The following is a 26,593-nucleotide window of genomic DNA, read 5'->3' on the forward strand; positions in this document are numbered from 1 at the left end:
CTGGCCTTAGATCTCAGAATGGCCACAATATTCATTCTTCAACATGCAGAGAGGCAATTTGGCATAGACATTAAGAATATGAGATCTAGAATCAGACTTTGGCTTCAAATCCTGGCTCTGCCACTTCAAAGTATGTGACCTTATTCTTGTAAATATGAATACCCTTGCAATGATGATAATAATGTTTCTGTCATGAGGATTAAATAAGTTAATACGTGTAAAATACTTGGTTACTTGGTGCCTGGTATGTTAGTGTCAGTAAACATTAGCAAATGTTAGCCCTCATTATTGTTGTTACCCTGTTCAAACACCTTCCTCTGACTCTTCCAAGCAGTATTCATTATTCTCCTCTGCACTTTTTAGCAGTTTGCTCAATAAAGCAGATTCTTTGAAATCAGGATACATAGATATCATAAATTCAGTCCTTACTCCCATCATAGCACTTGTGGTTACATATCTGTCTCTCCCTCTTAACACCTGGTTCCTTGGGGAAATATTCCATATTTTATTCATCTTTCTATCCCAAAGACCTGGTATATTATAAGTGCTCACTGCAGTTTGATTGAATGAATGAGCAGCATTGGCATTTGTCTGGAGTTGGGAGACTCTTGACCATTTCCTCCTGGCCTTCCTATCTTCTTTGCATCCCAAAGCCTCAGCTCCTTTCTCTGCCCCAGCATGAGGATGAGGTGAAGAGTCTGGGCTGGGTCCAGGGCATCTCTCCTAGGCTTGGCTGTGAGGCTATGGGAATTCAGGGTGCACAGAAGAAAATAACATTTGCTGGGCTCTTTATCACACTTAATTCTCACAGCAGTTTAGTGGAGGCATATTCTTGTTGGTCCCATTTTTACACATGAAGAAACTGAGTTTAACAATTTTCGCAAGGTCACATCTGCCTAAGGTGGAATTCAAACCTGAGTCTGCCTCCTCAGCTTGTGCTCTTTCCACTCACTGGCTCCCACTGAAGCAAGCCAAGATCTGCACCCCATCCCACCTTCCTGTTCCACCCCACCTCTCTTCTCTCCTTGGTCTTATCTTTGTTCTTCCATATTAGCCTTCTACTATTATTTTCCTTCCTGAGTTGGCTTATGTATCACTTGGCCATGTCTTCTTATTAATATAACCAGAGCTTAAACATTATGCATCCCTACTGCCTCGTTTGCCAGCACGGTGCTGAGCACTTACGAGCTTTGCAATTAGACTGAGCTCAAAGGGGCCATAACATCTGCATCTTCATGGAGAAAGCTGCTTTCATAGGGAAATGGGGTGGAGAAGAAAGGATGTGAGATGGGCAGTACAGGGCAGTGTGCGGCATATGCATGGTAAAGGAGGGACCGAGGTGGGGAGCAGAGTAAAAACACTACCAGGAGCTACTCCCTTGCTGCTTAGCCTTAATTCAACATTGCCCTGCTTGTGACTTGGAGCTATGAGCCTCCAGGAAAATCCTCAGGTTATTTCTAACAGAACCCCCTTCCATCTTATTCCTATGGCTAATATCAACAACAGCATCAGTAGTAACCCTTCACTTACTGAGAACCTACTATGTGCTTTACACACATTTAATCTCATTTAATCCGTGCAACAATCCCATGAGTTAGATGCTAATATACTCCATTTTATAGATAAGGAAGCTATACTTCGGAGAGTTTAAGTAACTGTTCAAGCTCACACAACTAGCAAGTGACATAACAAAGAGAAATGGTAGAAAGGCCTGAAAAGGAAGAGGAGTTGGAGTGAGGGGCAATTGACATCAGAGTAGGCCTCTTTAAGCTGCTCCTGTTTGAGCAGCTGCCCAAGTGAGCTGGCAGAGTACGGGAACAACTGAAAACCCCCCTCCCAGCAGCTCACCTCATGGCCTACCTGGGAAAGAAGGATCCCTGGGCCCCAAAGGTTGACGCTCTCATCTCTTCAAAGGAGACTTCCAAACTAGCAGAGGTTGTTCAGGGACCAGGGGCACTTTATCCTCAGGAAGAAGATAAAGACCATCATGCTTTATACTTCGTGGACCAAGACACTTTACCTTTCCAGTGGACACCACAAGAGCACCTCTAAAACGATGTCTGCCCAGCTGATTGATTGTTCTCTCCTAAGACTGTTGTTTTCTATCAGCTTTCTCCCGTCTTTTCCTTCTTTAGCCTCTCATTTCAATCTTGTGGCTTCGTGGGCCCAAGTCTTTGAAATCAATTTGGAGCCCCTCTAACAAGTGTTGCAAGACAGTTCCCTCTGAGTTGTGACACAAGGCCAATTCTTAACCAGGCTATCGGATTTTATTTGTTCATATTTTTTTTCTCTTAAATTTTAGGCTGTCTGAAATTTTGTCAGTTACCCTGAGGTGGTCCCTCCTTCTAAGGGTCTCCCGGAACCCAACACTGGTCTAATTCAGAGATTTGGGCTAAGCCGTGTAGCTCAGGAAAGCCTATCCCAAGCATCTTGCGGAAGCAGCCCTCAATAAAAAAGTAAAAAGCATTGATAGAACAATTGGCCTTTTTTTTTCATGCTTAAAACCTTAATAGATTGATGTGGTTAAATAATGCAGAGCCAAGTATTAATAAGTCTGTAGGTGAGACAGGTTATGCTCAGTGGCTCAGAGCTTCTCCCACCATTCCCCTCCTTTTCTTCTCTCTCCCTTGTTTCTCTTTCTTTCGATACAAACAAGTTGGTAATTGGCAATTCCCATTGCCAGTGTATATGCTCAGTGAGCAGCAAAGTAGTGCTCATTGGATTCTTTCTGTGATGTTATTAAGGAACACAGTGGTAGCTGGAAGGACCTTAGAGACTATTTATTCAACAAATACTGTGCACGTATTATTTTCCAGACACTGTTCTGAGTCTTAAAGCAGAAGACCAAAAAAGTTTCTACCTTCATGGAGCTTATGATCAAGTAGGGAGACAGACAACGAATAAATCTATGAAATTTATAGTATCTGAAACAATAAGAATTGCTAATGAGACAGAAGAGTATAAAGAGTGCTACCACGGGTTAATATTTTGAATAGAGTGGTCAGAGAAGCCCTCTCTTAGAAGGTGGCATGTTAGCAAAGAGCTGAAGGAGACGAGGGTGAGGAATATAGCTAGCTAGGGGAAGAGCATTACATGCAGAGGGAACAGCAAACACAAAGGACCTGAGGCAGGAGCATGGCTGTTCAGAGAATAGCAAGGAGGCTGGTGTGACCAGAAAGGAGAGAAGCAGGAGACAAGGTGAGAGGTCATGAAGGTCTGGATAGTATAGAGCCTTGCAGACCATCATTAGGACTTAACCTAAATGAAATGAGAAGTTTTTGAATGGTTTGGAGCAGTGGATTGACATAATCTGACTTATGTAATAAAAGTGATTATGCTGGTGACTGCCTTGAGAATAACTTAGAGGTAAACACAGGGGGACTAGTTAGGAGATACTGTACTCATCTGGAGGGGTGATAAAGCTTAAGTATTAAGAGCAGAGTCCCTGAAGCCAGACGGCCTGGATTCAAATCTCAGCTATGCCCTTACTAGCAGCATCATCTTGGGCAAACATCATAACCAATCTCTGTGTGTCTGTTTCTTCATCTGTTGAATGGAGAAAATAATTGTACCCACCTCATGGGGTTTTTGTAATGATTTAATGAGTTAACAAATGTGAAATACTTAGAACACAGGGTTGTTGTGAGGGGTTGAAACACTTAGACTAGTACATAGCAAAGACTGTTTGTGTGTTTGGTGTTATTATTATCGTTATTATTATTGTCTGAATAAGAGATGATAGTGAGTCAGGCCAGAGCAGTAATAGTGGGAGAAAAGTGGTCATATTTGAGGAAAAGTGGTCATATTTGAGGAATGTTTTGAAGGTAGAGCCAATAGGATTTGCTGACAGATTTGATGTGTGGAATGAAAAGAGAGGGGTCTAAATGCACCACATTCATATTACAGTTGAGGAAACTGAGCACAGCTAAGGCCACCATTGTAGCAAATAAGTTTTAAGGAGTACTTGTTGCTAAACATGAACGGAAATCAAAATTAAAGAACAAGGCCACTCATGGTCTAACTTACAAATCCCTATGTAATCCACTATTTTCATTTTAATATATTCCCTTCAGTTCCTATCTTTATGCATGCATGATTTTTTAAAATCTACTTCATTTTTCAGCTTTATTGAGGTAGAATTAACGAATAAAAAATTGTATATATTTAAGGCTGACTAATATTCCATTGTGTATGTATTTTTTATATATACCACATTTTCTTTTACCATTTACTTACGTTGATTCCATATCTTGGCTATTGTGAATAATGCTGCTGTGAATTTCTGCACAGCAAAGGAAACAATCAACAAAATGAACAAAATGAAAAGCCAACCTATGGAGTGGGAGAAAATATTTGCAAACCATGAATCTGACAGAGAGCTAATATCCAAAATACATAAGAAACTCATATGACTCAATAGTCAAAAAACAAATGGCCCGATTTAAAAATGGACACAGGACGTTTTCCAAACAAGACATACAAATGGACAACAGATATATGAAAAGGTGCTCAACATCACTAATCGTCAGGGAAATGCAAATCAAAACCACAATGAGATATCATCTCACACCTTTTAAGGGGACTGTGATCAAAAAAAGTAAACCATAAGTGTTGGTGTAGATGTGGAGAAAAGGAAACCCTTGTACACTGGGAATGTAAATTGGTACAGCAATTATGGAAAACAGTATGGAGGTTCCTCAAAAGATTAAAAATAGAACCACCATATAATCTAGCAATCCCATTTCTAGGTATATTTCCAAAGGAAATGAAATCAATATCTTGAGATATCAGCATTCTCATGATCATTGCAGCATTATTCATATCATGCATGATTTGTAAGTAATTATAATTGCATCAACATAATGTTATATTCTACAAAAGATAAATATGTGGCATTTCTTGACTCTAGCAAGGGCTCATTGGTTAAATGTTAAAGAAATTAATGTGATTAATACCATTTATACTCCAGGATATAAGCAGGGCACAGAATTCCCCATTTTGAGATGAAAAAGCATACAATCCTTTTATCAAGTGAGCCCATATAGATTGGTAAGTACATCACATCTTAAGGAGATCACAGTCTTAGGGGGCAGATCAAATCACTGTAATTGAGGGTTATACTGGATATATATATATATGTACAAGTTACCTTGAAAGCACCATGGAACATACACTTAACTCTGCTTATAGAAATAGGGAGGCTTCCAAAGAGAAGAGACATCTAAACAGATGAAGCTTATTTTCCACACCTTTTATTTTATTTTATTTTTAAGTTCCAGGGTACATGTGCAGGACGTGCAGGTTAGTTGTTTAGGTAAACATGTGCCATAGTGGTTTGCTGTAGCTATCAACCCATCACTTAAATATTAAGCCTAGCATGCATTAGCTATTTTTCCTGATACTCTCCCTCTCTCCACACCACTGCCCCCACCAACAGGCCCCAGTGTGTGTTGTTTCCCTCCCTGTGTCCGTGTGTTCTCATTATTCAGCTCTTATGAGTAAGAACACGCAGTGTTCGTTTTTCTGTTCCTGTGTTAGTTTGCTGAGGATAATGGCTTCCAGCTCCATCCATGTCCCTGCAAAGGACATGATCTCATTCCTTTTTATGGCAGCATAGTATTCCATGGTGTACATGTACTACATTTTCTTTATCCAGTCTATCACTAATGGGCATTTGGGTTGATTCCATGTCTTTGCTATTGTGAATAATGCTGCAATGAACATATGTGTGCATGTATCTTTATAATAGAATGATTAATATTCCTTTGGGTATATAGCCAGTAGTGGGATTGCTGGGTCAAATGGTATTTCTGGATCTATGTCTCTGAGGAATCTCCACACTGTCTTCCACAGTAGTTGAACTAATTTACATTCCCAACAACAGTGTAAAAGCATTCCTGTCTCTCCACAGCCTCTCCAGCATCTGTTGTTTCTTGATTTTTTAGTAATTGCCATTCTGATTGGTGTGAGATGGTATCTCATTGTGGTTTTGATTTGCATTTCTCTAATGATCAGTGATGTTGAGCTTTTTTTTTTCATATGTTTGTTGGCCACATAAATGTCTCCTTTTGAGAAGTACCTGTTCATGTCCTTAGCCCACTTTTTAATGGGTTTTTTTTTTTCTTGTAAACTTGTTTAAGTTCCTTGTAGACTCTGGAAATTAGACCTTTGTCAGATGGATAGGTTGCAAAAATTTTCTCCCATTTTGTAGGTTGTCTCTTTGCTCTGATGACAGTTTTTTTTTTTTTGCTGTGCAGAGCTTTGTAGTTTAATTAGATCCCATTGGTCAATTTTTGCTTTTGTTGCAATTGCTTTTGATGTTTTCATGATTAAATCTTTGCCTGTGCATATGTCCTCGATGGTATTGGCTAGATTTTCTTCTAGGGTTTTTATAATTTTGGGTTTTACATGTAAGTCTTTAATCCATCTTGAGTTAATTATTGTATAAGGTGTAAGGAAGTGGTCCAGTTTTTGTTTTCTGTATATGGCTAGCCAGTTCTCCCACCAACATTTATTAAATGGGGAATCTTTTCCCTATTGCTTGTTTTTGTCAGGTTTGTTGAAGATCAGATTGTTGTAGATGTGCGGTCTTATTTCTGAGTTATCTATTCTGTTCCATTGGTCCATGTGTCTGTTTTTGTACCAGCACCAGCTGTTTTGTACCAGTACCATGATAAATAGTCCAGCACAGATGACCTCCCCCAAGTCTTATCTGTGAGAAGAAAGGCTTGCACAGCTCTGGTAACATTGAGCTTTACTTACCCCACCTCTAGGAAGCTGTCATATTCACTTGAAACATCTTCCTGCAGGAGCAGTGCAACAATACTTTGAAAATTTCCATTCAATCACATCTTAAAAACCCACCATTGAGTAAGCAGGCCCAGGTAGTGTGGGGTAGTGGAAAGAACTCCAGTTTTGGGGGCAGACATACTGAGTGCTAATCTCAGCTATACTCCTTATTAGCCATGTGAACTTAAGCAGTTATTTAATCCTTCTGGGAAAAAGTGATTATAAAGTAATCAGAGCTATATAAAATATGTATAAAAGAATGTTCATAACAGTATTTTAAAATACCAAGTTCATTTAAAAATTGTGATGCATCCATATGAAACAATATCATGCACCCTCTTAAAATTACCTTGTGGAAGAATAGCATTGACATGGGAAGATGTTCATGATATGGGGAGAAATGAGAAAAACAAGTTAAAAGAGAGTATGAACACTGCAATTCAGTTTTTATAAAAACAACTATAAAACTATAAAAAGACTACACCAAAATGTTGACAATAGTTATTTCTGAGGGTAATGGGAATTAAAAGTGGTTTTTTGCAAATGTGTATGATTTGCTGCATTATATGTTACTTTTGTGAGTTTAAAAAAATTATATACAAATAAAAGCACCTGATAAGATTATTAACAGAAGTAAACTAGACAACATATGTGAAGTACCTAATACACTTTTAATAAATGATAGTTCCTTTCCCCAATCACTTAAAAATAATTTTACTTCATTTTGTATTTTGAGTACATAATAGTCACATTCAATTTTTTTTTGAGGTGGAGTCTCGTTCTTGTCACCCAGGCTGGAGTGCAGTGGCGTGATCTCGGCTCACTGCAACTTCCGCCTCCCGGGTTCAAGTGATTCTCCTGCCTTAGCCTCCCGAGTAGCTGGGACTACAGGCATGTGCCACCACGCCTGGCTAATTTTTTGTATGTTTAGTAGAGACGGCATTTCTCCGTGTTAGCCAGGAGGGTCTCGATCTCCTGACCTCGTGATCCGCCAGCCTCGGCCTCCGAAAGTGCTGGGATTACAGGCGTGAGCCACCATGCCTGGCCACATTCAAAATTTTTTAAATATAAAAGTGAAAGTTCTCCCTCCTGCCTCAGACCTCCAGCCACTCACTTCATTTTCCCATAGGCAACCAATGTTATTAGCTTCTTAACATATCTTTTAGAGAAAATGTGTGCCTATATAAGCAAACATGTAGTTATGTATTCTTTTACTTCCTTTTTTACATAGATGGTAGTACAGCATATTATACTACCTTTTATGCCCCTTTGTATTTTTCTTTTATACTCCTTTTTTGGTGATCTTTCTGTGTCAGAATATACAGAATTAGAATAAATAGCTGAACCATCATTTACTTAACCAGCCTCCTATTAGTAGACATTTAAGCCCAGTCATAGTGAAGGTAGCCTCAGATACAAGGATGACTTGTACTTTAGGGATGACTTGTACTTTAGGAATGACTTCTCTGTCCCTGATCTCTTCCGGACCTGCAATCATCACCCTCTCCATAGGCTCCAGTCATATCTAGGCCTCAGCTTCTGAGGCTGAGGGGCTCCAAGAGACCAGGGTGAGCTCAAACCCATACCTATTTATTTTTACCCATTTTGTTGGCAGTGACTGGGTCTGCTATGGTTCCAAAGATAACCTTGTGAAAGTTCTAAGAGCCGATAAGCCGTGTGCCACGTGTTTAGTGATGTTCCCTCTATGAGGCTCTCTTTCTCTATCACTGTTTACTTCTGCACTGTTTTCTGCCCCCAGTCTTTTCTCTGGAGAAGTCAGTGCCCCGTGAATCCCAGAGTTCCCTCTCCTGCCTGAATCCTTTCCTCATCCTCTTTCCCATCTTGGAAGACCTGGAAACATAAGGACCACGTTGTTGTCCTCTAACCTCACCTGGGTGACAAATGGAGTGTGGTGACAATGAGAAACCAGACCTGAAGGTGCAATGGTGACACGGATGGGGTGGTAGATGGATCTTCTGGGTGCTGACAGATGATTAGGAATACTGATGTGGGGATTAGCTGAGGAGAGCTTACCCTACAGTAAGTCTTCTGGATGGAGAATCTCTTTGGTGGTAGTTAAGGAAAAGTAGTTAGGACCTAAGCCAATAAGAATGACTTAATTTCTATCCTTATATTAAGTCTGTAAAGAAAGACTCTTTTGAGTAATTGGCTAATTTCTTAATTAAACTGATATGGATTGAATACCTATTACTTGCAAAGCATTCTATTGGATGGTTCTGCAGTCTCTGTTTTATCGTTTTACACATTGTGGTTTTGCCTCTCTTGCTGGGGTCACTATTTCATGCAGACCCTTTCATTGCTATTGCCACAAACTTTTGTGGTCTTTCAAGGTCTGTGAGTTTTTTTCCCTAGGGTTCAGCCTGTCAGCCAGAGGGCAAGTTCTTAAAAGTCACAGTTTAAATCAGGTAGTCACAGAAGTTGATATCTGATTAGGATGGCACATAGTACGTACTTAATCAATGCTGTCTAACTTAAACCGATCAGGGTCAATGAAAGCCCTTCTGTAAAACCACAAAGGGTGCCATGTGCCCTTACTCACTGGAGATAATGGCCTTGGGAACAATTATTAGCCTAATTTCTTTTTACCTCAATGTAGATTTGATGTCTGGTAATATATGTGTTGTACCTTTAATGGCCTTTTAATGATGAAGAGGATCAAAAGCATTTTAGATGTGAACCTGCACCATTAGTCTCCATTTCAGAAATTCACAGTAATTACTGCAGCTGCTTCTCCAAGCCCTGCAAGAGCACTGAGTTCCTGTGAGTGTATCTGCACAGTTAATCACAATCAACACAGAACCAAGTCGATGTAGGTTCCAGGGGGTGGTTGCTGAAGGTGGAGAAGGACAGAGGGAGTGACATTGGAAAGGAGTGGAGGGCTGTGATTCAGGGCCTAGTGTGTCAAAATCTCTCAGAACAGAGGTCCTTTCAGCCCTGGACATCTCATAGAGAATTCCAGATTTAGAGTGAAATATGAGTTGCTAGAATACCCTGTTGGATTCTACAAGTCATATTGGAAAAAACTAAAGATTCATAATTCTGCATACTACTGCAGCACATTTATGAACATTTGGTAGGGGCAGGGAAGAGTTTGGGGCATGTGGCACAGGGTACACAGCTAGGGTAAGTAAGTGAATCTGGATAGGCAGAGTTTAGGGAAGGGAGCACACAGGGAAAGACCCAAGGGCCAATGATGCTTCCCAGGGAGGGGAGGTTAGATGGAATGGTTCAGTGTGCTGTTTATTCTTTGACTGTCCATCCCCAAGATTCATTGTCTGCCATTCTCTGTGCCACAGAGGCTGACCATTGTGGACTGCATCACCCAGGCTCTCTTACTCTGTGGCTTCCAGTTGGCTTTAACCATAGGGAGGCATTGGCAGGAGACTGAGGTAGGAGAGAGAGGTCAGGGTATTTCTTCCTCCACTCCCTTTCTGCTTAATTGTTGCAGTGCTGACAGTGGGTGTATCCCTCTACAGCCATTGTTCCTATCAGAAGGCCCTTCTTCCACGGCTCCAGCTCTTACTGGGCTCTGATAGTATGGTTCCCTCTACTTGTCCCAAGACTAGCAGTGGTATAAACTTCCTGTTTTTCTAGTCCTTGGATGCCTCAACATCTTTAATAGGTTCCAACCCTAACCCTATTCACATGGTACCTCCATTAAATTCAAAATCCCTGCTAGACATGCCTGCTGTTTCTGGGAGAACCGTGGTTGATACAATGGGTACATCAGGGACTGATGAATGTTTACCAACTCTAATTCCTTTTCCTGGACACACAGGAAGATTACATTTTCCATTCTCCCTTGCAGTAGGTTGAGGCTGTATTAGTCATAGCTAATGAGATAATAACATCTCCAAACCTGATCATGAAACCCCCTGTGCACTTGAGCCCACCCTCTTCCTTTTCCATGCTAACAGTGGAAGCCGTATGTTTAAGGTTGCAATATCTCCAGCTGGAAGAAGCTTGGATGCCTAAGTTGCTGCTTGGAGGAGAATTGCCCAACTGTGTCCAACTATGATATGAGTGAAAAATGAGACTTTATTGTGTTATGCCACTAAGATTCTGAGGGTGATTTGTTACAGCAATTAGGGTTAATTACCTTGACTAATACAATGCAGGCGCTAAAGAAGAGGCCACCAAGAACATTGGAGCATCTAAGGCATAAACATAAGGAAGCACATAATCTAACTTGGGTGACACTGCAATGAGAATTAACAAAGAGCATAACATTATTGCTTTGTGCAAAGAGCAGGGATTTGGATGTCAGAGTTGAGTTTAAATCCAGGCTTCACCACTTCTAGCTATGTGATCTTGAGCAATTACTTTATCTTTTTTAGTTTTCTCATGTAAAATGGGGAAAGTAATGCCTATCTCACAAAATTCTTTTGTGGATAGATGATTTATTTATATAACATGATAACTGGTACTTGATGATATTTCCCTCCTTTTCCTCTCAGCTGTGAATTCTAAACTCAGTGCCTCCAGTGACTGGTAAGTAATTTCAATTTTGGAGGGCATTTCGCCTCTTGAGTGGTATGTTCTAATTTCTAATGGCCAAGGACAATTCATACTGTCATAAGCATCCTGGTGAGTGAATTTGAATATGACCAGGAGAGAGGGATTTTCTTTAGGGCTTGGACTTGGGCTTTCCCTCTTTCACTTCTCTACCTTCTAGGGCACCATCTTGAAATTTGGAGGTCATCTAACACATTTGTCAAGTCAAGCAAAATTAGGGCTTTAGAGTCCCAGTTCCATCCCCTACTTCGTGAGTGAATGTGGATCCTGGGACTAAAATGTCTTCTGATAAAGTAAGAAGAAAGATTCCCCATGGAAACTTTGTTCAGCATCAAGCAGGCTTATCTGTCCACTCATCCATCTATCCAGAAAATAGTTGTTTAGTGCCTAGCATTTGTGAGGAACACTTCTAGATCCTGTAGTAGATACAAAGATAGATTACACACAACTTGCCCTGAAGAGCTTACAGTCTTGCAGAAGAGAAGGTAATTTATCTTCCTAAATAATTTTAAGACAAACCAGAATATGATGATAAGCAGGGTAGGTACAAAGTGTTATGAAATTCAGAGGAAGGGAAATCCCTTCTAGCTGGAGGGATCAAGGAGCATTTGAGTAAATCTTGAAGGTGGGGCATAATTTGAACATATGGAGATGAGGGACAGATCAAACATGGAGAAGTAGGAGATGTCCATAGCGGGGAAGTGGTGGTGAGAGCACAGCTACTGAAAGTAGAGGGAAACAGTTTTAGAAGTGTCACCTGAGAACAGATTATACAGAGCCTGAATTCTAGGCCAAGACCCTTATGATGAGGGCAAGTCATGAAAGATTTCTGAGCACTGGAGTGCCATGTGCCCTGTGAAGGCTATTTGGGAAGCCGTGTGCAGCCTGCGTCAGATGCAACAGGGGATGGAGATGAGGAGGCCAGTTAGAAGAGCTGCCACCATCTATGTAAACCTTAGTGTGGGATTAAGCAAGGCCGGAGGCTGACTAGTGTAAGGAATGTGTGGGAGAGTCATTCAACAGGTATTTATTATGTATCTGTTCTATTCCCCAGTTGTGTCAGTCACTATGGGGGTGAAAACTCAAAAGTGACACAATTCTTGACTACTAGGTGCTTGGAATATGACATGAGGGATGAATCAGGCAAGGCAAAGCTTATCCTTCCTGAGCATTTGCCCTTTATGGCCTCATGGCATAAGCACAAGCTAGTTTACCCCCCACTCATCCCCCACTCAGCACCTGTGAACAGTCCCCACTTCTACCCAATACCACCAAGGATAGAGGTTTAAAGTTTTAAGGTAAGATGCAGTCTGCTGTCCATCCTTTGTTGTTTTTGTTTTCTTTCCAACTTTTATTTTAGGTTCAAGGGGTACATGTACAAGTTTGTTACATGGAAAAATTGTGTGTCCTGGGAGTTTGTTGTACAGATAATTTTGTCACCCAGGTAATCAGTATAATACCTGATAGGTAGTGTTTCAATCCTCACTCTCCTCCCACCCTTCACCCTCAAGTAAGACCCAGTGTCTATTGTTCCCTTCTTTGTGTCCCTGTGCACTCAATGTTTACCTCCCACTTGTAAGTGAGAACATGTGGTTTTTGGTTTTCTGTTCCTGTGTTAGTTTGCTTAGGATAATGGCCTCTAGCTCCATCCATGGTGCCACAAACAACATGATCTTATTCTTTTTTCTATGGCTGTATAGTATTCCATGGTGTATATGTACCATATTTTCTTTATCCAGTCCACCACTGGTGGGCAACTAGGTTAATTCCATGTCTTCGCTATTCTGAATAGTGCTGCAATGAAAATACACATGTATGTGTCTTTATGGTAGAACAATTTATATTCCTTTGGGTATATACCCAGTAATGGGACTGTTGGGTCAAATGGTAGTTCTATTTTAAGTTCTTTGAAAAATCTCCAGATTACTTTCCATGATGACTGAACTAATTTACATTTCCACCAGCAGTGTGGAATTCCCTTTCCTTTGCAGTCTCACCAGCATCTGTTATTTTTTGACTTTTGAATAATAGCCATTCTGACTTGTGTGAGATGGTATCTCATGATACTTTTGATTTGCATTTCCCTAATGATTAGTGATATTGAGGATTTTTTCATATGCTTGTTGGCTGCATGTGTGTCTTCTTTTGATAAGTGTCTGTTCATGTCCTTTGCCCGTTTTTAAATGGGGTCATTTGTTTTTTGCTTATTGATTTAAATTGCTTATAAATTCTGGATATTAGATCTTTGTCAGATGCATACATTTTCTCCCATTCTGTAGGTTGTCTGTTCATTCTGTTAACAGTTTCTCTTTCTGTCCTCCTGTTAATCCTTATTTAACAAACATTGTATAACACTTAATGTATTCCAGATATGATTTTAAAAGCTTTATAAATACAACATCATTTTATCCTTGTAAAAATCTTAATGAGGTACATATTTTTATCATTCCCATGTTATAAATGAGAAAAACAGAAGCATAAAGAGATTATATAATTTTCCTAAGGTCATACAGCTAATAAGTAGAGAATCCTGGGTTTAGAACCCAAGGCGTCTGGCTCCAGAATCCTTGCGCTTTTCCACCACATTATACCACCTCTCTGCCTTGCTGCTTTCTCTTCCACCCACCTGCAATGAATCACAGCCAAAAGGGAATTATTCTTGGACTCTGCCCATCCCTGCTGAATCAGTTCTGTCTTCTTGGCTCATGATGCTGTCCAAGGTCACAGTCATGGCTGGAATGAGACTCACCGATATAGTTGATGCTGAACTTCACTGTCCCTCCTGCTGTGTAACCAATGAGAAAGTGGATGGAACAAATCAATGAATTGGAGAGGGGCAGCGGTCTTACAAAAGATGGTTCTGGGCTGGGCGTGGTGGCTTACACCTGTAATCCCAGCACTTTGGGAGGCCAAGGTGGGTGGATCACCTGAGGTCAGGAGTTCGAGAGCAGCCTGGCCAACGTGGTGAAACCCCGTCTGTACTAAAAATACAAAAAATTATCTGGGAATGGTGGCAGGTGCCTGTAATCCAGCTACTTGGGAGGCTGATGCTGGAGAATTGCTTGAACCCGGGAGGTGGAGGTTACAGTGAGCCGAGATTGCATGGCACTCCAGCCTGGGCAACAAGAGCAAAGCTCTGTCTCAAAAAGAAAAGAAAAAGAAAAAGAAAAAAAAGACAGTTCTGAAACTGTGGGACTTTTCACCCTCCCTGCCAAGCTGCCAGGCTTATGCCACCACTCAGCATGCTGCTTAGGAAGAGGCAGAACGATGACCGTGCTTACAGCATGGGCTATGACTCTCACTGCCTGTGGACTCTGGGACAAGTTATTTAACTTCCCTAAGAATCAGTTAGGGAAGTTTCCCAGCCATAAAATGGGGGTATTACATAGTATTTCCCTCATAATATTATGATATCATTTCCTCATCTGTGAAATACCTTCATCTCAACACTCAATACAATGGATGGTCTCTAAGTAACATCCACCCAGCTCTACGATCCCATTAAGTGTTGGAACAATAATTCCATTAGGAGTTCAAAGGGGGAACAAATCAATGGAGATTGAAGTAATCAGAGAGGGTTTCATAGAAGAGGTGAACCTGGGAGGATCTGTGTGGGCTGAAGGGAGGAAGAAGTCACCTTCTAGCTCCTGTGTCCCATAAACTCTAATCTGACAGCTGGTGACCGTTCTGGGTCCACTCAGGCCAGACGAACATCTCTCCAGGGAGTCCCAGCCTTCCTTCTCACTCCAAGATGCCATCAGCCACACCAAGGGGACCAGCAAAGCCTCAAGCTGTGGTGTGCCCTGACTGAAACGTCACCTGCCTCAAGACCCAGCTACCCGACACAGTCTTTTTTCTGGTCAGAGGATTGCTTTCCATTTGTCATTATCAACTAAGCACTGTCCAGGTCAATGGAACCGATGTATCTCAGACTGGAGAGATTGTCTTAAAAACAGGACGGAGGCTTCTAACCAGGGTTGGGTCCCGTAGTTGCCTCTGAAGGATGATGCCCATTTGTGGGTGAAGGATACTCAAAGCACTGGGATCCCTATGCTTATCCTCATCCCCACAAAGTCCCACCAAGGAAACTGTCCTGGTCACCTGCTTGGAGAGAAACCTACCCCTTTGGATCCCACCCCTTAAAATGGCATCACCTGGTAAGTGCTGCCAGCCTCCTTGCCAAGTCCAATTTAGTGACACACAAGGCCTTGGCTGTTTTTCTAAGCCAGTGAGATTTCCAGAAATGGTTGGAAGGAAAGGAGAGAAATCAGACCCCGAGAAAATGAGACTTATGGGACCGTCATGGGGAGCCTATGGGAGGAGTTAAACCTTATGCTGTGTGGCTTTGCTGTGGCCTCAATTTTTCACTCCCAGCTCTTTTTTAGAGTCTTTCTCTACCTCCTTGAAAAGCTGTACGGTGAGGTTATTCTTCATCACAGGGGCCATCTTCCTATTACCTGTGCTAAGGGAGGTGAGATTTTTCCCTTTTCTCCTAAAGGTCAAGCTAAATTTATTCCCATATGAGGGAACCCTGCATGCCCGTCATGCACGGCAGCGGGGCTCTGAGGGATACCAAGTGGCTGCAGTAGCTCCAAGGCAGGAACCTACCTCTTCTAGGTGAGCAGCCAAGGGGGCCGCAGCTGCTTCAAGCTGAGAAATTGAGTCAGGGTGGACGTTCAGAGGCCCCTCCATAAACCCCCTAATTATCAGTTTACTGCACCCCCATCCTTTCAGTCCTCAGTTCTTCCATTAGCCTCCAGAGTCAGTTGGGAGCAGCCCAGATCATTAGTGGCAGTTCGCTGGAGCTGCACTCAGATTTTCCTGGCTAGTGTCATTTCAGGTGTGACAAGCAAAGTGTATGCCTGCATCTTTGCTTCCATTGCTACCAGAACAGACTGCAGCAGAGAATGGAGGTCTCCTTCTGTGAGTTATTTTTATATTTATTTATTTAAAAACAGGGTCTTGCTCTTTCGCCCAGGCTGGAGTGCAGTAGCTCAATCAAAGCTCACTACAGCCTTGACCTCCTGGGCTCAAGTGATCCTCCCACCTCTGCCTCCTCCTGAGTATCTGGGGTCATAGGTGCACACTGCCACATTCCCTGCTAATTTAATTTTTTTTTTTTTTTGTAGAGACAGGGTTTGGTTTTGTTGCCCAGGGTGGTCTTGAGCTCCTGGTCCCCAAGTGATCCTCCTACCTCGGCCTCCCAAAGTGCTGAGATTACAGGTATGAGCCACCACGCCTGCCCTGTTTTATTTTTTTAATATACCTCACAGTTAAGATCTTGGTTCCTTCTATCACACATTGTTTTCTAAAAATAAGAGGTGGTTAATGCTGACAACATTGTACCACAGCAGAAAGTAATGAGGCCCGCTTTCTAGGATCAGACTTGCTTCTCACTTGCTTATTTTTACAACACCTCCTTTAAGGAAAAAGGCCACAATCACAGAATGACCCAGCTGGAAGGGACCTTAGAAATGATTTAATTCAGCCCCTTTACATCTTTCCCTCAGTTTCTAGATGAGAGAATGAGGTTCAGAGAGGTGAGGGGACTTGGGCCCTCAGGACACCCAGAAAACAAGGTCTGAGAAACACAGTTCCCGGTGACCTGCTGCTCCTCCTCTGTGGCCTGGGAAGAGTTGCATGCTCTTTACATTTCTACTTTTGGTATCTGACTCCATCATCTTGGAAAAACTAATACAAAACAAAGAGATGATGTAAAAAAACGAGTAATATGTCCACTTCAGAGTCTCATAATTAGGAAACGCCCTTGTATGCCCTCTCTGACTCCACAGACCCTCCACCCTTAGTTTCTTAGGCTGTCTGGGTATCTGTTTCAGTATGTGTATGTACTGGATCTTGGCTGTTTGACTAGGTGTATCTGATATCCACTCTCTGCTCGCACTGATTGAGACCCCAAATATAGCTGATTGCAGCAGAGAGCAACATCTGACCCTGGGGATCCCCATTCAGAGGTTGATTATCTGCCAACAACATGGCCTAGTTCCTGGCTGAACTCAGGGACACAGAAATTGTGGTTTGTCGGTTGTTAAGTGCTGGATGGAAGTAGGTGTCACATAGATCCAGGTACAGGGTGGTCACATTGGGCCTTGCGCAGGAATAGTAAGCAGAAAAGGCTGTTTTTCTGTTTTTTGGGGTTTTTTTTTTGTTCTTTTTGAAGAAGCAGGAGGGTGGAATCCATACAGAGAAATATGGGCCTAAAAGACCATGTTCCCCTGAGGCAGAAAGAAGGGCTTCAGCTCCTGGCAATTTCTGGTATCATGAGGCTCTGCTAAATTTCCTTTCTTATCCTTGACTGGCATGGATTTTTACAATCTCCTATCTCCTACCCTTTATTTGTTTTGGCTTTAGTCCCTTACAACCACAACTTCCCTAATCAGAACATTATCTTGTACAGTCTGCATGTGTTAAGTCTTGTTCCTCAAACCAGAAACAAACTCTCAAAGTGCAGAGATTAATGTCTTAGTCTTTTGAAAAATCTTTCTAGGTAGCTTGTAGATATGACAGCTGTTGAAAGGTTAGGCTGAAAGGCTTTCTGGAAATCCAGTTCTATAAACCTGTTTAAACATTTACATCAATTGGCCCTGAGAAAGCCTTTTTGAGGTTTCCAACATAAAGCAGCTCAGTATTAACTGTCATTGGAAGTTTAAGAGAAATGAATGCCAATATGTCTGATATAGCCTTAACTTTCCCAGACCTCTTCAGCTGGCAGGCTGAGAAGGGATTCCAGGCACTGTAGTAACCAGAAGTCACTGGCTCATGTAGCACCATGGCTCCTGAAAGCATCCCTCTACTACTTTTGTGAGTTTCAAGGGGTGTCTTACTTGGGTGCATGGAGAACTTTGCTTATCTGGGGCCACTAATGCTGCACCATCTCCCCTTACCTACTTTTAATCTGCCTTTCCATCTACCCTCTGTCACCTCTTTATTGCCTCCTTCAGTCCTTCTTCCATGTTGCTAGCAGGGATGTCTTACAAGTACAGATCTCACCATATATTGTCCTGCTCAAAGCCCATCTGTGGCATATACTATTAGTTGCTTGTTCTCAGCAATCCCCAGTGCTAACCTATCCAGCTCTGTTGGTAGAGCTGGTCCCCTATGAAAGATGCTGAAAGTGCCAAATATGTGCCCTCTCAGATTCCCTTACATCTAGGACATGGGGACATGACCTGATTCTGACCAACTGGATCTGAGGGGAAGACTTCTGAGGGTTTCAGAGAAATATATCCCTTCTTCATATAAAAGACACATCAAAAGAACATCCCTTTTCCTTGTTTGGGGCTTTGTGTGCTTAAGCCGTGATGCTTGGACTTGTACTCCCATACTGTGGTCATGGGGAGACAGTGACCCAGAGCCCTATATTGATGAGTTCCTGAAGCTTTCTACCACTGGACTTTTTATTACGTAAGAAAATTCAACGTTCTTATCATGTAAGCCACTTTTACTTGGGCCTTCTGGTGTTACTTGCAGGCAAAAGCAACCCAAGATGTTTTCCACAGATCCCTATTGGAAAAAGTTCAAACTCCTTATCATGGGTACATGAGGCCTTTGCTGTGAGAGCCTCCCAGAGGGAAAGGGCAGAGATGCTATGTGCCAACTGAAATTACAGAAAAGACTGGATGAAATCAAACAGAGTTAATCTAAATAATGACTGTAAACATGGATGCAAACAATGTAGATGCCATGATAATAAAGATATGATAGACAATACGTAAGCTATAATGTAAAAAAAAGTTGAGAACCGAAACCTTCTACTTGCACACAGCCAACTTTGTATATTAGCATGACTTTCCTATTCCATTGTCTTTATTAGCATAACTTTACTGCTCCAGAGGACTCATGTTCAGGAAGATAAAAACTGCAAACAGCTTTATTGTCTATGTGATAATAAATTTTAAGTTTCACTGTGGCTATGTTATGGTACCTTGTTGTTGGGTCAAACACCAGTCTAGATGTTGCAGTGAAGGCACTTTTTAGATGGGATTAACTTTTCAATCAGTAGATTTTGAGAAAAGTAGATTACTCTCCATAGTGTGGTTGTGCCTCATCTCATTCATTGAAGGCCTAAAGAAAAAAGGACTGAGGTCCCGAAGAGAAAGAAATGCCTCCAGACTGCATGCAGACTCCAGGCTTTAACATGAACGCCTGCCGAAATTTCCAGCCTCCCAGCCTGCTGTGTAGATTATGGACTTCCAAGCCTCCACAATGGCATGAGACAGTTCCTTAAAAAGAAATCCCTCTCTGGTTCTGTTTCCCTGGAGAAGCATGACCAATACAGTTTATTACAGGAATTTCTGAGAAGACCTTTCAACTCAAACAGAAAACATCAACAGATATCCCAAGATGTCCCTTCCCTGAACATCCTCATCTTGCCGTGTCCATCAAACATTATCCTCACTTAATCTTCTTTTACCTTTCCTCCCCATTGAAAGACAGGCTTTATGCCAAATTTCACGGCAAGGTCTCAACAAATCAGACTTTACTTTCCCTTGCAAGATGCTATCAGACTCTGTAAGTTGTAGATAACTGATAGCAATGCAAGATAACTCTTGTCTACAGATATACAAATAAATTCCATCAGGTGGATATTTACTTAATTTCTCAAATGTGAGGAAAGCCAGTTTTGCCTCCATTTGAAAATTTCAATATTCCTGACGTCTCTATGTCTGTTTTTTACATTTTCCTTTGAACTAATTGTACCTTCTACCTGGTTCCTGCATTAGTAATAAGTTAAATAAGTTCTTTAATGTGTGTGTTTTTTATCTTAATGAGTCATGATTTTACCCTTTTAAAAAATCATTCTTCAACATCAATTTAGCTTTTCATTTTGGAGGGATGACCTATTAACCAAGGACAGGAAGCTGAAGTTGGCAAGAAGAGAGGGAAACTGGGGCATTCTCTTAGGCAGTAAGCCTATTTCCTTCCCTGTTTCTCTGTTGAATAAGGACATGAAGAGATTGAGGACAAATGAGGGAAATCTAACCATCTACCTCTGGGAGTCTATGAAGATGTGGACCCCTGAGTCCACACCCAGGAGTCAGGCAGCATAGGAGTGCAGCTGCTTTGGAAAAACATGTGTTACACACTCTTAAAATTCTTTTTATGCTTGGAGTGATGACATTGAGTCCCTCTGACGCCTTTACATCTGGAGTCCCTCCTTTGGTTAATTCACTGCACCCTTGCAGCTTGTATGCTCTTTCTTATTGCTTATCATCCCATATTACGATGTTTCTATTACTCTGTCTTGCATCATATTGTAAACTACATGAGAGCAGGGTGCATCTTGTTCATTAGTATGCTAGTGCCTGGCACACAGCAGTCATTCAATGTGTTTTGTTAATGAAGGAATAGATTAATATATCTTACTAAATAATTTGAAAAGTTATCTTTTCCTTTTATGAACAGGTCACAGGACAAATTCCCAAGTGTATTTGGGGCTAGATTTTTCCTTTATCTAGAGGCAACACAAAGTGAAGTCCTTGCATAGCAGTTCCCGGGGATCCCCTATGAAGGATCATCCTGGCGGCCACAGTTCTCAGGCTTTCTGGCTCTTCGGTCCCAAGGTAGCAAGTCTTTGTCTAGAGCACAAGGATGTGTATGATATCATGTATTAAAAGATTTTCCTCTAGGTCCGAGGACAAAGAAGATTCTGGCAGGTGCTCTTTGTCTTCTCAGAATTCTCTCAGACCCTTGGATTAGACAGAGGGCAACAATAGCCACAAAAAAATTGGAGTCTCCTGAGAAACCTATATGACTTCTGAGAGAGAAAGGCCCTGGAAGAAAGCTGAAGAAGAACTTTTGGAGAAACAGGAAAATGATGATAAACCTGGAGAATGGGAGTTTTATTCACCTTAATTTTACATGATCTGAGGACCTGGTAGAGGCCTGATGTGAGGGGAGAGTAGGCGCTTGGGTCCCCTGCTTTCTTCTCACTTTGGAAGAAATGGTCCCTACTTTTGTTTTTCCTTTTTTTGAGACAGAGTCTCACTCTGTTGCCTAGGCTGGAGTGCAGTGGCACGATCTTGACTCACTGCAACCTTGGCCTCCCGGGTTCAAGTGATTCTCATGTCTCAGCCTCCTGAGTATCTGGGATTACAGGCATGTACCACCATGCCCAGCTAATTTTTGTATTTTTAGTAGAGACAGGGTTTCACCATGTTGGCCAGACTGGTTTCGAACTCCTGACCTCAGGTAATCCACCTGCCTCAGCCTCCCAAAGTGCTGGGACTACAGGCATGAGCCACCGTGCCCAGCCAGGCTCTACTTTTGAATGACCTGTGGATACGGGGTCCAGGAGGTGGAACAGAGAGTTCAGAACATTTGCCAACATCACTAGCATGCACAAACTGAATGAAAATGATTTGGAAAAATTTGTATTGTAAATCGTTCATTGCCATATTTAGGAGCTGGACTTATCCTTATGCCATCTCCAGTTTTCTTCTTTGGGGAAAATTTCTTTATTTTTTTTATTTTTTATTTTTATTTTTTAATTATTATTATACTTTAAGTTTTAGGGTACATGTGCACAATGTGCAGGTTAGTTACATATGTATACATGTGCCATGCTGGTGTGCTGCACCCATTAACTCGCCATTTAGCATTAGGGGAAAATTTCTTAAAGGGACAGCAGATTGAGTTGCTGGGATTGAGGCTTGTCATATGAAAAGGAAAAAGGAAATCAGGGTCCCATTTCTCTCTTTATTATTGTGCTCCCATTTGAGGCATTTAAAAATTTTGCTTATTGAAGGGGGCTTTCATCTATGCCTGCAGAAAATTACAGGGCTAAGTTACTTTATAATTCTATTGTGCTATCTTTTCCCTTCCTCTGTTTCAAAATGGTTTGCTCAGAAGAAATAGGAATATTTCTGCATTTGTCATAGCATACAGAAGAATTTCTGAAGCTCTAAGAAAACCCTGACCCGGGCCACTTCTATTTTATTTTTATTTTTTTCAGTTTTATTTTCAATTGATAGATAATAATTGCATATATTTTATGAGATTCAATATGATTTTTGATACATGTATACACTGTGGAATGATCAAATTAGGGTAATTAACGTATCCATCTCTTAAAATATTTATCACTTCTTTGTGGTGAAAACATTTGAAATACTCTCTTTTAGTTATTATTATTATTATTATTTGAAACAGCATCTCACTCTGTCACCCAGGGTGGAGTGCAGTGGTGCAATCATGGTTCACTGCAGCCTTGAACTCCGGGGCTCAAGTGACCCTCCCACCTCAGCCTCCCAAGTGGCTAGGATTATAGGTGTGTGCCACCAGACCCAGCTCTTTAAAAATTTTTTTGTAGAGAGAGGGTCTCACTGTGTTGCCCAGGCTGTTCTCAAACTCGTGGGCTCAAGCAATCCTCCCACCTTGGCCTCCCAAAATACTGGGATTACAGGCATTAGCCATCATGCCTGGCTGTTCTTTAGCTATTTTGAGATATAAATTATTATTAACTTTAGTTATCATGTTGTATAAGAGATCACCAGAACTTATTCTTCCTAATGGAAACTTAATACCCTTTGACCAATGATCTCCCCTTGCCTCATCTACCCCTGCCCCAGCCTCTATTAACCATTGTTTTCTTTACTTCTATGGGTTTGACTCTTTTAGATTCCACATTTAAGTGAGATCATGTGGTATTTGTTTATCTGTGCCTGGCTTATTTTGTTTAGCATAATGTCCTCCTCTAAGTTCATTCATGTTGTTGCAAATGACAGAATGTCCTGCTTTTTAAAAATGGAAGAATATTTCATCATGTATAAATACCACTTAAAAAAATCTATTTATCCATTGATGGACACTTTGGTTGTTTCTATTTCTTGGCTATTGTGGATAACGCTGCAGTGAATGTGAATGCAAACATCTCTTTGACGTGCTAATTTTAATTTCTTGGAATATATACTCAAAAGTGGGATTGCTAGATCCTACGGTAATTTTATTTGTAGTTTTTTGAGGAACCTCCAGTCCATTTTCCATAATAGCTGTGCTAATTTACAATCCCACCAACAGTGCACAAGAGTTCCTTTTTCTCCACATCCTCGCCCATACTTGTTATGTTTTATCTTTTTGATAGTAGCCAATCCAACAGGTGTGAGATGAAATCTTACTGTGGTTTTACTTTGCATTTCTCTGATAATTAGAAGTGTTGGGCATTTTTTCACATATCTGTTTGGCCAACTTTTAGAACTAGTAGAAATGGTGCATGGAAGACCACTGGGAACTGCCAAATTATTTAAATCGGATAACTTGACAGTGTAAAATCTCCAAGAAGTGTCCCTTCCTTGGTTTTGGTGTCTGCTTCTTCCTACACCTCTACATTTTGAGAAAGAGTCAGAATATGGAAACGAGAAGACCTGTATCAATGAGGAAAACACTGAACTGCTAGTAAAAGGAAATCTAACAAAAATGGTCTAAATAAATAGGAATCATTTTTCTCTCAAACAAGATGTCTCAAGATAGGCCATTGCCAGTCTTTGTTCAGAGCTTAAATGATACCAGGGCTGAGGCCCTAGGGACCTTGGCATTTCTCTCAGGGTTGCCACATGACTGCTGCTGGAGCTCCAGCTATCATGTCTTAATTCAAGGAAAAAAGAAGGCAGAGGAACAAAAGAGTAGTACTTTTGTATTGGGAAAAACAAAAACCTGCCTGGAGGCCCCAGCAGGCATCATTGGCAAGATGGTGTCATCTGGCCATTCCTAAAAACAGGGGAGACTGGGAAAACAAGAATTTTGCCTTCCCCACTTTGTAGGAGAGCTTGTCAAAAATGGGGCTGGGAATGTGTCCTGTCTCCACCCACCTTCAGTCTCCACCCACCTTCAGTCTCCACCAGGGTCCACAGCCTTGGGTCTGAGACATCCTCTGCTGACCATCGGCTGTGGGGCATTGTTCTCCTTGCCAGTTCACTTTAGTCAGCACAAACAGCTCGGTTTTTAGACCCTGTGCATTTTCTCCAATAGACTTAACCTTTTGCAAAATGAGAGAAGTGCCCAGTTATGTAGGGGACAGGAGTGTGCAAAGAAGGCTGAGCGAGAAAAAGCTTTGGAGGAGGATGCCGTCAGAGTGCCATCAGACTTGGGACTACATCAGCCTAAAATACATTATTGTCACTCCCAAATTGCTGGAAGCCAGTCCTGGCATAAACCAAGCTCAGAAGCTTATAGGTTTAGGGGCACAGAGGGAAAGGCCATTTCCCAAGTATTCATCAGAGGAGAAATTGGGCTTCTCTTAGCGTCATCTGGACTTGGAGCCCTCAGAGCAAATTGCTTACTCCTTCAGCACTTTGTTGTAGAGCCCATTAGAGTGTAATGGAAAAAGAACTCCACAAGAGCACACCAGGAGTGTGAGAAGGGCCAGATAGTGATTAATCTGTGTGTGAAGTGGCTGCCTTTCCATCAGAAAGACTTCACTGGAGTATGGAGAGTGAGCTGGACAAGCCAGTCATTTTCTTAAACTGGGAGGCACTCTGGGGCTCTCTCTGCACCCATCCATCTGTAACTCTGTAACCCAACAATTTCCTCAGTACCAGTGGCTCCTGCACCCTGATGGTTAAAATTGTCCATCACCATAGCAACCTCAAGAATGGCTTCAAATGGGATCTGTGATCCTTGAGGATGCAGGTGTGCTTTTCTTTCTTTCTTTTTTCCTCTGTGAGTCAGGGCAAAGCAGTGGTGGAAGGATGATAAAAGAGAGGGCTTGAATCAGCAGTTGAAGTTGTCCACTCCAACAAGAAATGGCACATGCCTCGAGGCAGAGGATGAACAGATGGCGTGTAACTTGGACTATCAGCCTCTTGAGGCAGCTGCCCTCACGCAGGTCCTCAGATCCTCATACAAGGAAAAGGGGATTTGCATTATGGCTCCAGGAAGTAAGAGAAATGGGATTGCTCTCCTAGGTAGAATTTTGATACATAAACAAGAAAATAAGGAGAATGTTTTTCTGTTATTGCTCTCTCTTGTGCTTACTCGTTTTTCAGAAGCAGTCTGGTTTATGTGTAAAGATTTGACAATTCAATAAATTCAGCAAACTTTTATGGAGTGTCTTCTCTTTATTTTTATTTTATTGTTTATATCCCACTTTTTCCAACAGGAATTTCAGGCAGCTTACAACCAAGGTCATAAAAGACAAGATCAATAAAATAGAAGATCAGGACCAAGGAGAGAAAAAGAAAATATTCTAAACACAAGAGTTAACATAGTGGCAACTGAAGATTAAAACTTAACCTTGAGAATCTTGCACACAGGGAAAAAATATATATATTCTCATCAGTTTCCCTTGGAGAAAACATTTTTTTCTCTTACTAAATGCTAAAAGACTGTTCTTTTGAAGGATTAGGCTTTAGTTGACATTGAATGACATATCCTTCCTCCTCCTCCTCCCCTTCTTCATTGTCCTCATCACTGACATTTATTGAGTGCTATTTATTGAGATTTATTTGTTGATATTAATTGAATGTGCTAGACACTGTTCTAAGCACTGTAGATATACTCATTTCATTGAATCCTTGAATTACTCCTCCGAGGTGGGTGTCGTTATTATCCTCATTGTGTAGATGGAAAAATTAAAACATAGTGGAGTCTTCCAGTATTCTATGTGGCAGACTTGGTTCCTGGGCTTCGCTTCTTCCAAGAAGGCATGTTCTTTTGCTGAGCCTAACAGTGTGGTTGTCCTTAAGGACCAGGACCGACTTGTCTCAGGAATCGTCTAGGCCATTCCCATGCCCCAGGAGAGCCCATGGGCTTTTTTAGGCAGAGGAACAGGGGGCTTTGCCTCAGTCAAGATGACCTTGACTTCAGCTTGATCGACATATAGACCATCAACCTCTTCAGCTGTTTCCTTATCTCTTGGACCAGTTTTTTGGTCTTCACAAAGCTGGACCTTGTAAATACCTAATATTCTACCATCCTAAAGGGGTTCAGAAAGGAGATCCATGAGCATTGGTCCTCCACATATGCCCTGTGAAACTGTTGAGGCTGAGAAATGCCCTGGCCATTTTCAGGATCTAATGGGCAGAACATGCATGACCTGGACATTCTGTTCCTCAGTTGCCTGAAAAACAGTGATCCATACTCTGAGCTGACATTTTCTGATTTAATTTCAAATAGTGCCAACCCTGGGCCAGCATGAAGATTTGCATTTTTGAAGCCAAATGGTGAGACTCTGGTCTGAGAACTGTCTAACCAAGATATCTACCTGATTCCAAAGCATTCGGAGGCCCTGGGGTAAGCAATTCCCAGAATCCAT

Source organism: Pongo pygmaeus, chromosome 15 (assembly GCF_028885625.2).
Source record: "Pongo pygmaeus isolate AG05252 chromosome 15, NHGRI_mPonPyg2-v2.0_pri, whole genome shotgun sequence".
NCBI classification, from domain to species: domain Eukaryota; kingdom Metazoa; phylum Chordata; class Mammalia; order Primates; family Hominidae; genus Pongo; species Pongo pygmaeus.